Genomic DNA, 10,434 nt, shown 5'->3' with positions numbered 1-10,434 from the left:
GAAAAGTGACTGTGTTAAATCTTCTAGATTTCACTGCGCCACTTTTCTGAGGCTTTTTCCGATGTAACGCCCACCCTGCATACATTAAACCTACCGCGGGTTTAATGTGGCGCAGGGCTTTACAACGTGACGCATCTCCCTAGATGCATCACGTTGTAAATCTGTCACCGCATGGCACTAGCTTTGCGCTGCCGCTGCGTCACAAAAGTGACGTAACGGAGCGCAAAAGTGGTGCACGGGGCTTGTAAATCTGCCCACTCATGATTACAGAAGATCTAAGTACCTCCATGAAGGGCTTTGAGATCTATTTTACAGGGTACGGTGATCATGCGGTGTTGATGTTCAGGGTGTGTATAGGGAGTAGGACTAAAATCTCTTCCAAAATAGGTTTCAAGCCGGTTTTGGCAGAAAGAAATGGTTACTCCATCAAAAGGGATAAGTTTATCATACCTCATTCCTCCCTTCCATTTTGCATCAGACCAAGGTAGAGGTGGAAGTGTGATTAGACCCCTACGCCGAGGCGGCACGGATTACTACTACCTTTTCTGTAATTACTACTAACATTAAGCAGTCCCTGAGTCGCAACACCCAGGCATCCAACACCCTTACGAGGGGCTGCTATGACTCCAATTGTACCAAAGCTCGGGCCCTGTTGTACAAAGCTCCACAAAAGAAGCCTCGGGCCATATTATCAAGAACGGCGCAAACATTATCGCTGCTTTAGCGGCAGAAAACTGCCGCTAAAGCGGGGATAAGGGGCTTGATAATATCTCTTGAGAATTCCAATAGAAGCCCAGGTTCTGGTGTCAAGGACATCAAACCTGGGCTTCTATTGGAATTCTCTAGGGCATATTATCAAGCCCCTTATCGCCGCTTTAGCGACAGTTTTCTGCCGCTAAAGCGGCGATAATGTTTGCGCCGTTCTTGATAATATGGCCCTTAGAGAGGCAGCATTAATTAGAAATGCTCGCGTACAGATTAAGAAGGCCCTTGGTTGAGAAAGAGGCAGCTTGGGACGCGCAGGCGAAGGCTAGGGCTTTAAAAGATGGTAGGTCCTTTTGAAGGGCAATAAATGAACCATACTTTTGTGAAACCTCTGACCCTTCCACGGAAGTCCATACACATGAAGCGGACTGATTATTTTTCTGCTATATACTCCACACAGACAGTCTCTTTTTTTTTTTTTAAACTTTGTTTATTGAGATTTTATGGTTCAATTTCACATACATACAGAAAGAGAAAAACATACGCAGGTTCAAATGGCAATGTGGATTAATCGTCACATGAGCATCATATGTACCTCTTCCCCAGGGGGCGAACGAGTCCCGTTACACAATCGTGCGTATGGCCAGCGGCTTATCCAAATAATGGGGACATCAGGTAGGGGAATAATGTATATTGTATTTATCCAGAATCGGCCTGGGAGCCCCCAAGCCGATCGTGTCAGTCTTTTCGATCCCCTCCAAGGCATGTCCCCCTCCCAGAAATCTCGCACCTTCATCACAGAAACAAGAAACAAGCTACATGGAACAGAATATCAGAATCTCATCACTCCCAAGGCCACACACAGGGGAGCAGGAGAAACAAAGCAGGTGCACCTATAGTGCCCTAGCAGTACACCTCCCTCCCTATGCAGGATGCCAACCTTGGGTATTGGAAGTAGGGTCATCGGCAGCCATAGGGGGGGTGCCTTCCGCCAGAACCTCCGGATACTGCAACAGATAACTCTGCAATGGCCCCCAGATGTCGGCAGGGCGGGACCGGGCGGGAAGCAGCTCGGAGTATATCAGTACTTGCTCTTGACAATATATAAGATCTTTGAGCCACTCCTTGAATTTCGGGGCCCGTCCCCGTCCCCAGCGGCAAGCAATACGCCGTTTCGCTAATAAAAGCGCCATCGTGACGAATCGACGACATGAGCGCGGAATCTGTTTGGTATATCCTAGTAACGCCTGTACCGGCTCAGGCGCAAGAGGAAGTTCTATCATGTGCGCAATAGCAGAGTACACCTGTCCCCAGTAGCTCTGAATAGCAGGGCATGTCCAGGAGAGGTGTAGGAAGTCTGCCTGAGGGGCGTGACATCTCTCGCAATTATCAGAATCCTGCAGTCGAAATTTGTGCTTGGTTACCGGAGTGCAGTAGAGGCGGTTCAGAAATTTAAAATGTATGATCCGATGCCTACTACTCGACGAGATTTGCTCCGTCTGCAAGCAACAGTAGGCCCACCTGTCCTCACCGAGCTCCAGCCCTAACTCCCGCTCCCACTCCCCACGAGCCCTCGAAACAGAAACAGGCGCATCCGAGCGAACCGCATGGTATAATATCGAGACCAAATGGGAGGGTGAGGTTGCCTGTAGGAGCCTATGTAGGGGAGCGAGAATCTCGGGCTCAGCCGGGAACGTTTGCAGTAGGGCCTTCATGCCATGTCTCAGTCTAAAGTAAGTGAAAAGCTCCAGAGGGGTGGGTGCGTAGCCTACAAAGAAGTGATCCCTGTCACGAAACTGCCCGCCTGTAAACAGATCACCCCAAGTCAGAATCCCCAATTTGCGAATCAAGTTTTGAAACAGCTTCTCCTGTAAAAGGGGGAGCTGAGGGTGGTAAGCAATGGGGAGGAGAGGCGAGTACAGAAACAAGCTCCCCACTCGCTTTGATATCTCCAACCACGCATCCACCGTACCCTGGAGGGCGTTGTAGTTAGCGTTGGTATGTGGGAGCACACTATGCAATAAGCCAGGCAGGGGTAAAGGTGCCGCAAGCCAGTCCTCAGCAGCAAGTTGGGGCATGAAGGCAATGGGACGGAACCAGTAATACGCATAATGCGCCTGGGCACAGTAATAGTATAGTTCCAAATCTGGAATATCAAAGCCCCCACGGGAGTAAGGGGAGGTCATCACAGCCCATTTCAATCTCGGTCTCCTCCCCCCCCACACCAGCCGTATCAATTCTGAACGTAACCGGGAGATGAAGTGTCTCCCCGGAGGAAAAGGAATATTCAGGAACAAATATAGGAGCTTGGGAAGCACCACCATCTTGATCAGAGCGGCACGTCCAGCCATCGATAATGGGAGCGTAAGCCAGCGGTCAACGCAAGAGGCGACATGCAGCAGAGTCGTACCATAGTTTAATCGCATCAGCTCCTCCCTATCTCGAGAGACCTTAATGCCAAGATACTTGACTTCGGAATCGCTCCATTCTATGGGGTAGTCAAGCGAGAATTTCCGGGAACCGTCTGTCAGATGGAAAATCTGAGACTTAGACCAGTTAATCCGTACGCCCGACACCTCCCCGAAGACTAAAAATTCCCGAAGCAGAGGGTTCAGATTATTCTGAGGGTCCCGAACATATAGGGTAATGTCATCTGCATACAGCGACAGCAAAATCTGTCGCTGCTCGCAGAACAGCGCCCTGTTCTGATGGTGCTGCCGCAGCCTCGAGGCAAGTGGCTCAATCGCCAGTGCGAATAAAAGTGGGGAGAGAGGGCACCCCTGTCTGGTCCCTCTGGCGATCCGGAAGGACTCCGACACTCTGCCATTGACTAAGACCCTAGCGCACGGGCTACCATAAAGGATAGCTATCCACCCCAGGAATACCAAAGGAAAGCCCATGTGGGACAGCGCAGCCACCAGGTAATCCCATTCCAAGGAGTCAAATGCTTTTGTGGCGTCCAAAAAGACCGCCACCATCTGTAAATCGGGATCCACATTCTGTAAAGTGGCGAATAGCGTGCGCAAGTTGTGCGACGTCGCCCTGCCAGGTATAAATCCCGATTGGTCCGGGAGAACCAGTCCCTCCATAAGGAGTGTCAAACGATTAGCCAAAGTTTTAGAAAGGATCTTCGCGTCGCAATTAAGGAGGGACAATGGGCGATAAGAGTCCGGGGAGGTTGCCGGTTTACCCGGCTTTAAGAGGGAGGTGATCAGTGCCTCTCTCATGGAAGGCGGAAGCACTCCCAGCGTATGGGCCTCATCAAACACCACCTTCAATATCGGCGCAAGAATATCAATATAAGTTTTATAGAATTCTATCGGGAAGCCATCAAGGCCGGGGGCCTTTCCCGAGGCCATTTGCATTATAGCCTCCCGGATTTCGTCAAGGCCTAGCGGAGCCATAAGGAACTTTCTCTGCGCGTCAGAGAGCCATCCCAGTGTGATCTCTCCCAAGTAGCGGTCCAGCTCCGGTGGGCGTGTGTGAGCGGAGGAATATAAGTCAGCATAGTGAGTAACAAACGCATGCATTATGGACCGGGTATCTCTGTGGAGGTCTCCCGAGTGTCCCCGTAGTTCGAGGACGTGATTATTAAAGCGAGGCGGCCGCGTCGCCCAAGCTAAGAATTTACCCGGCCGTTCACCCTCCCCATACCGTCGGGCCTGAAAGTATTTCCCCCTGAATCGAACCTCTCTGTCAGCAGTTGCCGTGTAGTCAGACAGCAGGTCTCGGAATTTGGCTTGTGCTTCAGCATTACTGGCGAACGTGGGGCGGGATTCCAGATCTCTAAGGTCGGATTCCAATTTACGAAGAGTGTTACGTAGGTCTCTGAGTATGCCCCCCCCCTTGGAAATGCACATCCCCCGAATGGTGACCTTAAAGGCCTCCCAAACTACCGCCACACTATCCACCGTCCCACCATTGCGTTGGAAGAAGCTCTCAATTTCCTGCGCTAGTTCAGACCGGAAGACGTCGTCTAGCAGGACATTAGGCTGCAATCTCCACGCCATTGGAGAGCCAACCAGGTCCACTAAGTTCATACCCATTGAGACAGGGGCATGATCGGAGTAAGTGCGAGCTAGGTGTTTTACCCAACAGAGCCTGGGAGCAAGCCCAGGAGAAACCAGGATGTAATCCAATCGTGCCCAAGTGGAATGTGCAGCTGACCAATGTGTACCCTCAAGGGTCGCAGGGTGTCTATGGCGCCACGCGTCTATCAGATGGCGATCAGTGAGGAGGCCATGGACATACGCCTGGGAGCGGGAGTAGTGCTGAGGGCCAGGGTTCGCTCTGTCCTGTGTGGGGTCAGCAACTGTGTTGAAGTCTCCCCCCCACACTAGATACGTGGAGCCAATGCTCAGAATCTCAGTCCAAAGCGCCTGGAGGCAATGCGGATCATCCGAGTTGGGGCCATAATGACAAGCTAAAGTTAGCGTATCCATACCCAGACGTCCCCAAATGACACAGTACCTGCCCTCTCTGTCGGTGCGCTCTCCTATGTACGCAAAGGGGGCATGCTTCCGAATAAGGATTGCAACACCTCGTGAGTAGGTAGAATATGAGGAAAAAGCACGATGACCGGCCCAACGCGATGCAAACAGCGAGGGCCTGGAGGGGTCGAGGTGTGTCTCCTGAAGGAACGCTACCCCAATGTGATGTCTATCTAGGTATGCCAGAATTTGCCTACGCTTTCTAGGGTTTCCCAAACCCCTTACATTCCACGTGAGGAAAGTGAGCTGACTAGTACAGTCCCCACCTGTTGGCGGATCACTCATTATAAATCACCATATTCAAATAGCACAACACAATGCGCCCGCCGCCCCCTGAATGATGCAAAGAGAACAATGCAAACGCCACCTCCTGCCAGTCAGAACCATAAGACACCTTAAATCCCCAACACCCCCCTCCTCCCCCCACCCACAGCAGCATCCCAATCATGCCATCTGGATCAACCCCCTGCCCCCCACCCCCCCACAAAACTCCCCCATAGCAAGTACCATAAGGGATCAACATATAACCGTGAAAGAACAATGGGGTGATACCCTTGAGGGCGCAATCTAGGTGGAGACACTGTATCCCCCTGAGCCATTAGAGCATACCCAGTAGATAACCGAGTCCTCTCCATGGACAGAGGGTGCCCAGCAAAGCGTAATGTCCTGAAAGTCTGACGCGCCGGGAGTAGGAGCAGGACTCCGATGACTGCCCCCCAATACAGTTCAGGCAGGCTCGCAGGCCATCATATCAAGTGTCGCATCAGCGTTCACTCGCACCAACCTACCAGTCACTGAGCATCCGGTCCCGGCGTTGCACAATGGTGGCTCAGCACCATCAGTCCGAGGTCGGCGTGGAGGGGCGCTCCAGTTCGCGCTTCTTGACACGTTTCAGGAATTCCTCTGCTTGTTAAGGACTCGTGCAGAAGGTTTGTTTCCCCTGATGTGTGATGCGCAAGCGGGCTGGGTATAATAGCGCATAGTCAATTTGTGCAGCATGCAGTTTTTGCTTGACTACAATGAACTTCTTTCATTCTTCTTGGACCACGGGGGTGAAGTCCGGGAATATAGTGAAGGAGTTACCATCGTAGGATAGGGTCCTCTGTTCCCTCGCCGTCCGAAGGGCTGTGTCGCGGTCTCGAAAGTTCAGCAGGCGAGCGATGATGGGGCGGGGAGGAGCCCCCGGCGGCGGCCTCGAAGTCAGCGATCTATGCGCCCTCTCGACAATGAACTGAGGAGAGAGGGAATCCGTGCCCACCACTGCTCGCAGCAAGCCTTCCACATAGACCTCTATCTTACCCGTGTGGGTTGATTCCGGTACGCCAATGATGCGTATGTTATTTCTGCGACTACGCGCCTCCAACTCCTCGTTCTTGGCTGCTATTACTCGGAGGACTTTATCCATACGTGTCACCGTAGCCGATAATTGTGTCGTTCGGTCTTCTGAATCCGAAATACGCCGCTCCGTCTCTGTGAGGCGTTCACCATGGCTATCCACCTTGTGGACTATGGAGTCCATACGTGACTGCATAGAGTCCATTTTGTCCACGATAGTCGCCAGACTCTGCCTCATATCCAGTAGGATAGATTTGACATCGTCTACCGACGGAGCGGCTGATTGGGCCGACCCTCCCGCGTCCTCCCCGGGCTGGGATTTAGTGGACTTTTTTGCCTCAAAGGTGAGGCGAGGCTGGCGGCTGTCCGGCTTCCCCATGTCAGTCCTTACAGGTAGACCACTGCAGGCGCGAAGTCGGAAACACACGACCTAGTGTATCCGGGGCGCAGAAATATGAGGCAGTCCGCCCTCACCCCAATGAGCTCCACCACAGGGCAATCGGATCTTCTCCGCGGTATCGCTAGGGCGACGTTCGTCACCGGTCCCTGCGCCTGGAATCAGCCCCAATCGCTCGGTCAGACCACGCACTTCGTCAGCAGGCCATCCGCCATCAGGATATTGGGAGCGAGTATGATCTCCGCACCCACAGCCGCCGGCATCCAAAAAGGGGGAGGCAGGATCAGGGCGATACAAGTCCGGGCTCCCAAGATCACACGGCAGGCCTCCTACCTCCGCCGCGGTACCGTCCGGACCCAGCAAGGGAGGAGCGCGACCCTCCGACCAGTGCCCCCAGGCAAGCAGCAACCGCCTCAGTCCAGGCAAGACTCCCTCGCGGGCGCCGACACGGGCCCCTCGGACCCAGCACTAACGTCCTCCAGACAGGGGCAGCGCAGCTTCAGCCTCCTCCCTTAGGCACCAGCACTCGGCCTCTGGCCGGACAGGCAGGCCGCCAGGGCCAGCAGGAAACAGCCGGTCACAACGGGGCGGGTCAGGGAGGGCCGCTTCGCGCCGTTCTCCGTCCCCGGGCAGGAAACTCGCGTCCTCACCTTCGATGTCTGCAGTGTGTATTCAGCTCGCCCAGTGTCACAGCGCCTGTGGTTTCCCCGGGTACAGGCTTCAGGAAGGGTTCCGCGGACCCTCAGCGCCTCCGATGCAGGTCCGATTATCCGGGACCCAGAGGACGCAGCCGGGCCTCTCCGCCCACGTGTGCAGCACCGGCCTCGCGTAGCGGTCACCACCCGGCTCCGGCACCAGCGAGGGTCTCACGCCAGCCGGCGGCAGCGACAGCAGCCTTACACCTAGCAGACGCCGGGTCGCCCAGATCCACGAGGGTCGTAATCGGTGGCAGAGACAGCAGTGCATCCACCGAGACCCGTTATGACAGGATTTGCGACGTTCAGGGAGGATTATTTCAGGATTTCAGCGCTGGGCAGCGGGAGCTTCACCCAGAGGCAGCCATTCCGCCGTGCGCCACCTAGCGCCCCCTCCACCCAGACAGTCTCTCACGAACATAGAGGTTATGGGTAGTCTAATGGAGTAGATACGAGTACGGTGCTCCATAGGTCCGCCATACTTGTGGTGGAGTGGCAAGAACTGCCGCACTGGTGGTCTGACCCACATTTTGAGTGTGACGGTCCCACCTCCACAACGCCGCTGCGATCGCCAGGGATCCATGATTCATGGCAGTGGTCAGAGCCTCTAATATACTTGATGGTGCTGCTGCGGCACCCCCAAGTATATTTGGAGTTTCCTCTGTGCTGGTGAGCAACAAAGGGGGCCCTACAGGGCCTCCTGTTGCCTCAGGGCTATAGGGTGCCTACAGGTGGGCACATATTGTGCATTAACTCCCTGTTTACCCTTGTGTGCTTTCACCCCCTGTTCCCGTATGGCATGGATTTTAAAGTCCATGCTGTGGTGGAACGCGCTGTGGTAGTCCCACAACGCTACCTTTCTGACGCTCTCCTATGAGCCTTCAAGAGGCGGCCTACCCGGATTACAGCTTGTAATCCAGTAAGTGGTGGAGTTTGGCGATGTGGGAGCACAGCGGTGGTGTACCACCCCGCTCCTACACCGCCAAGCTCATAATCAGGCCCTACGTCTCAGAGAAACCCACTGGTATTTCAATTAGGGAAAGTGGAATGGGCATTGAAAGAAAGCAGCCAGGAAAAGGCACTGAGCCCAGATGGGGTCCCCCTTGATCTGTTTTGTGACCAGCAAGAACTATGGGCTCTGCTACTTACTAATGTCTTCAATGCGATTGCCATGGTGGGTCCCCCGCCCTCGTGGAAGAGCTCTGTTATAATTCCAATATTCAAAAAGGAGATACAGGGAGGCACTAGAGAGCCAGCGGACAAGATGGCCGCACCTTAGGGAGGCTTTGTCAGCCCTGGAGCAATATCCTGCATCATCCTGCGGACACAGGACGCCTACACGCTCTTGAATCCAAGATAACTGCTCGTGAACACGGCGAGCAGCTGGGAGGCTGCTTTGGAGCAGCTGCTGTGCAGTTGCTGTAGCCACAGCGACCTGATCCTGATTCCGGCTCGTCCTCATGCGGCAGGTAGCAAAATGGCGGCGCACGGGTGATGGGAGGAGAGGCCTGGGTTTTCTTCCGTCCCCGCTACACAGCCTTATGCCCTAGACTGCAGTTTCTACAATCGCTGTGCACAGGTGCCCGCTGAAGAGTGTTGCGGTGGGGGCCTGGTGCGACCAAATCGCCTCGCTGCAGTCTAACGGAGGCGCCGGACCGGGTGACTGTTGGCGATCGCGTGAGGGCACACATGACTCCACTGACCTGCTCCCACGGCCTGAAGCGTGGGTGAGAGCGGCTTGAGGTATTGTGCTGCCTCAGGGGAATAGCTGCTGCATCGAGGCAGCCTGGAGGCGCGAAGTGCGTTGCTGAATTCTGCTCGGCTGTTTGGACTGCGCATGATCGAGCCGCTGCTCTGGACCTGAGCCTGATAGGCTTTGACCCAGGTTGGGCGGTGAGAATCTATTGAGCTTCTCTGGACCCCCATGGGTTACATCACGACGGCTGGAGGGCACGCATAAAACATTGTGGGTGCAGAGACATTCTCCACAATCCGGTAAGAAGGGAGGTCGAGTGTCCATGCCATTGGCAGCCTGATTGCAGGTTTAACTGTTCGGCGTGCACCGGTGGCTGAAGCGGTGAGGCGCGGCATGGGTCCGGTGCGTCCATATTGCCCGGCTGCTCTACAGGTGAGAGTGGAGTGTGGATCTGTGCTGCTGCAGGGAAGCCGCTGCTTGGACATGACTATATGGTAGCGCTGGGTGCTATAGAGACTTGATTGGTGGGTGGGAAAGTGCATGGCTGATCTGCCGTCCTGAAACTGGCTGTGCTGCACTACGGCCTTGAGTGAGGGGCGAAGGCATATACTGTTGGAGGGCTACACTAGTCCCCTACATATTGCACGGAGGCGCCTTGGTGCATGCATATGTTGCGGTGAGTGCTGCGTCCCTCCAGATACCAGAAGATGCTAAATCCTGCATGAGGCGTGAAAAAAGCGCGAAGCCACACCGACCCAGACGCTTGGGGCAGTGCCGTCCCTTTCCAATCTCCTGAGGACCCCCACCATCTTGGGCCCGCTGCTGCTGGGGGCTGTCTTTGGGCATTGTGAGAGACAAAGAGAGAATCCTAGAGAGGAGGGGTGCATCATGGGTCGCACTGAGGGCAAACAGGCGAAATTGCAATTCCCAGCGTGGAAGCAAGCACCTAGCGAGGATGCAGTCGCAAAGAGATGATGACCATCCTCCCTCTGCCCCAACGCAAGATGAAGACTTCAAGGCAATACTTCTCATGATACGCCAAAGCCTAACCTCCATTGAGTCCAGGATGGACTATGAACTTACGCATGGAATTCCTTGCGCGAAAATTGGATAAAC

This window comes from Triturus cristatus, chromosome 5_2, assembly GCF_964204655.1.
Source record: "Triturus cristatus chromosome 5_2, aTriCri1.1, whole genome shotgun sequence".
NCBI classification, from domain to species: domain Eukaryota; kingdom Metazoa; phylum Chordata; class Amphibia; order Caudata; family Salamandridae; genus Triturus; species Triturus cristatus.
The sequence above is the reverse complement of the archived record's forward strand: the minus strand, read 5'-3'. Positions refer to the sequence as shown.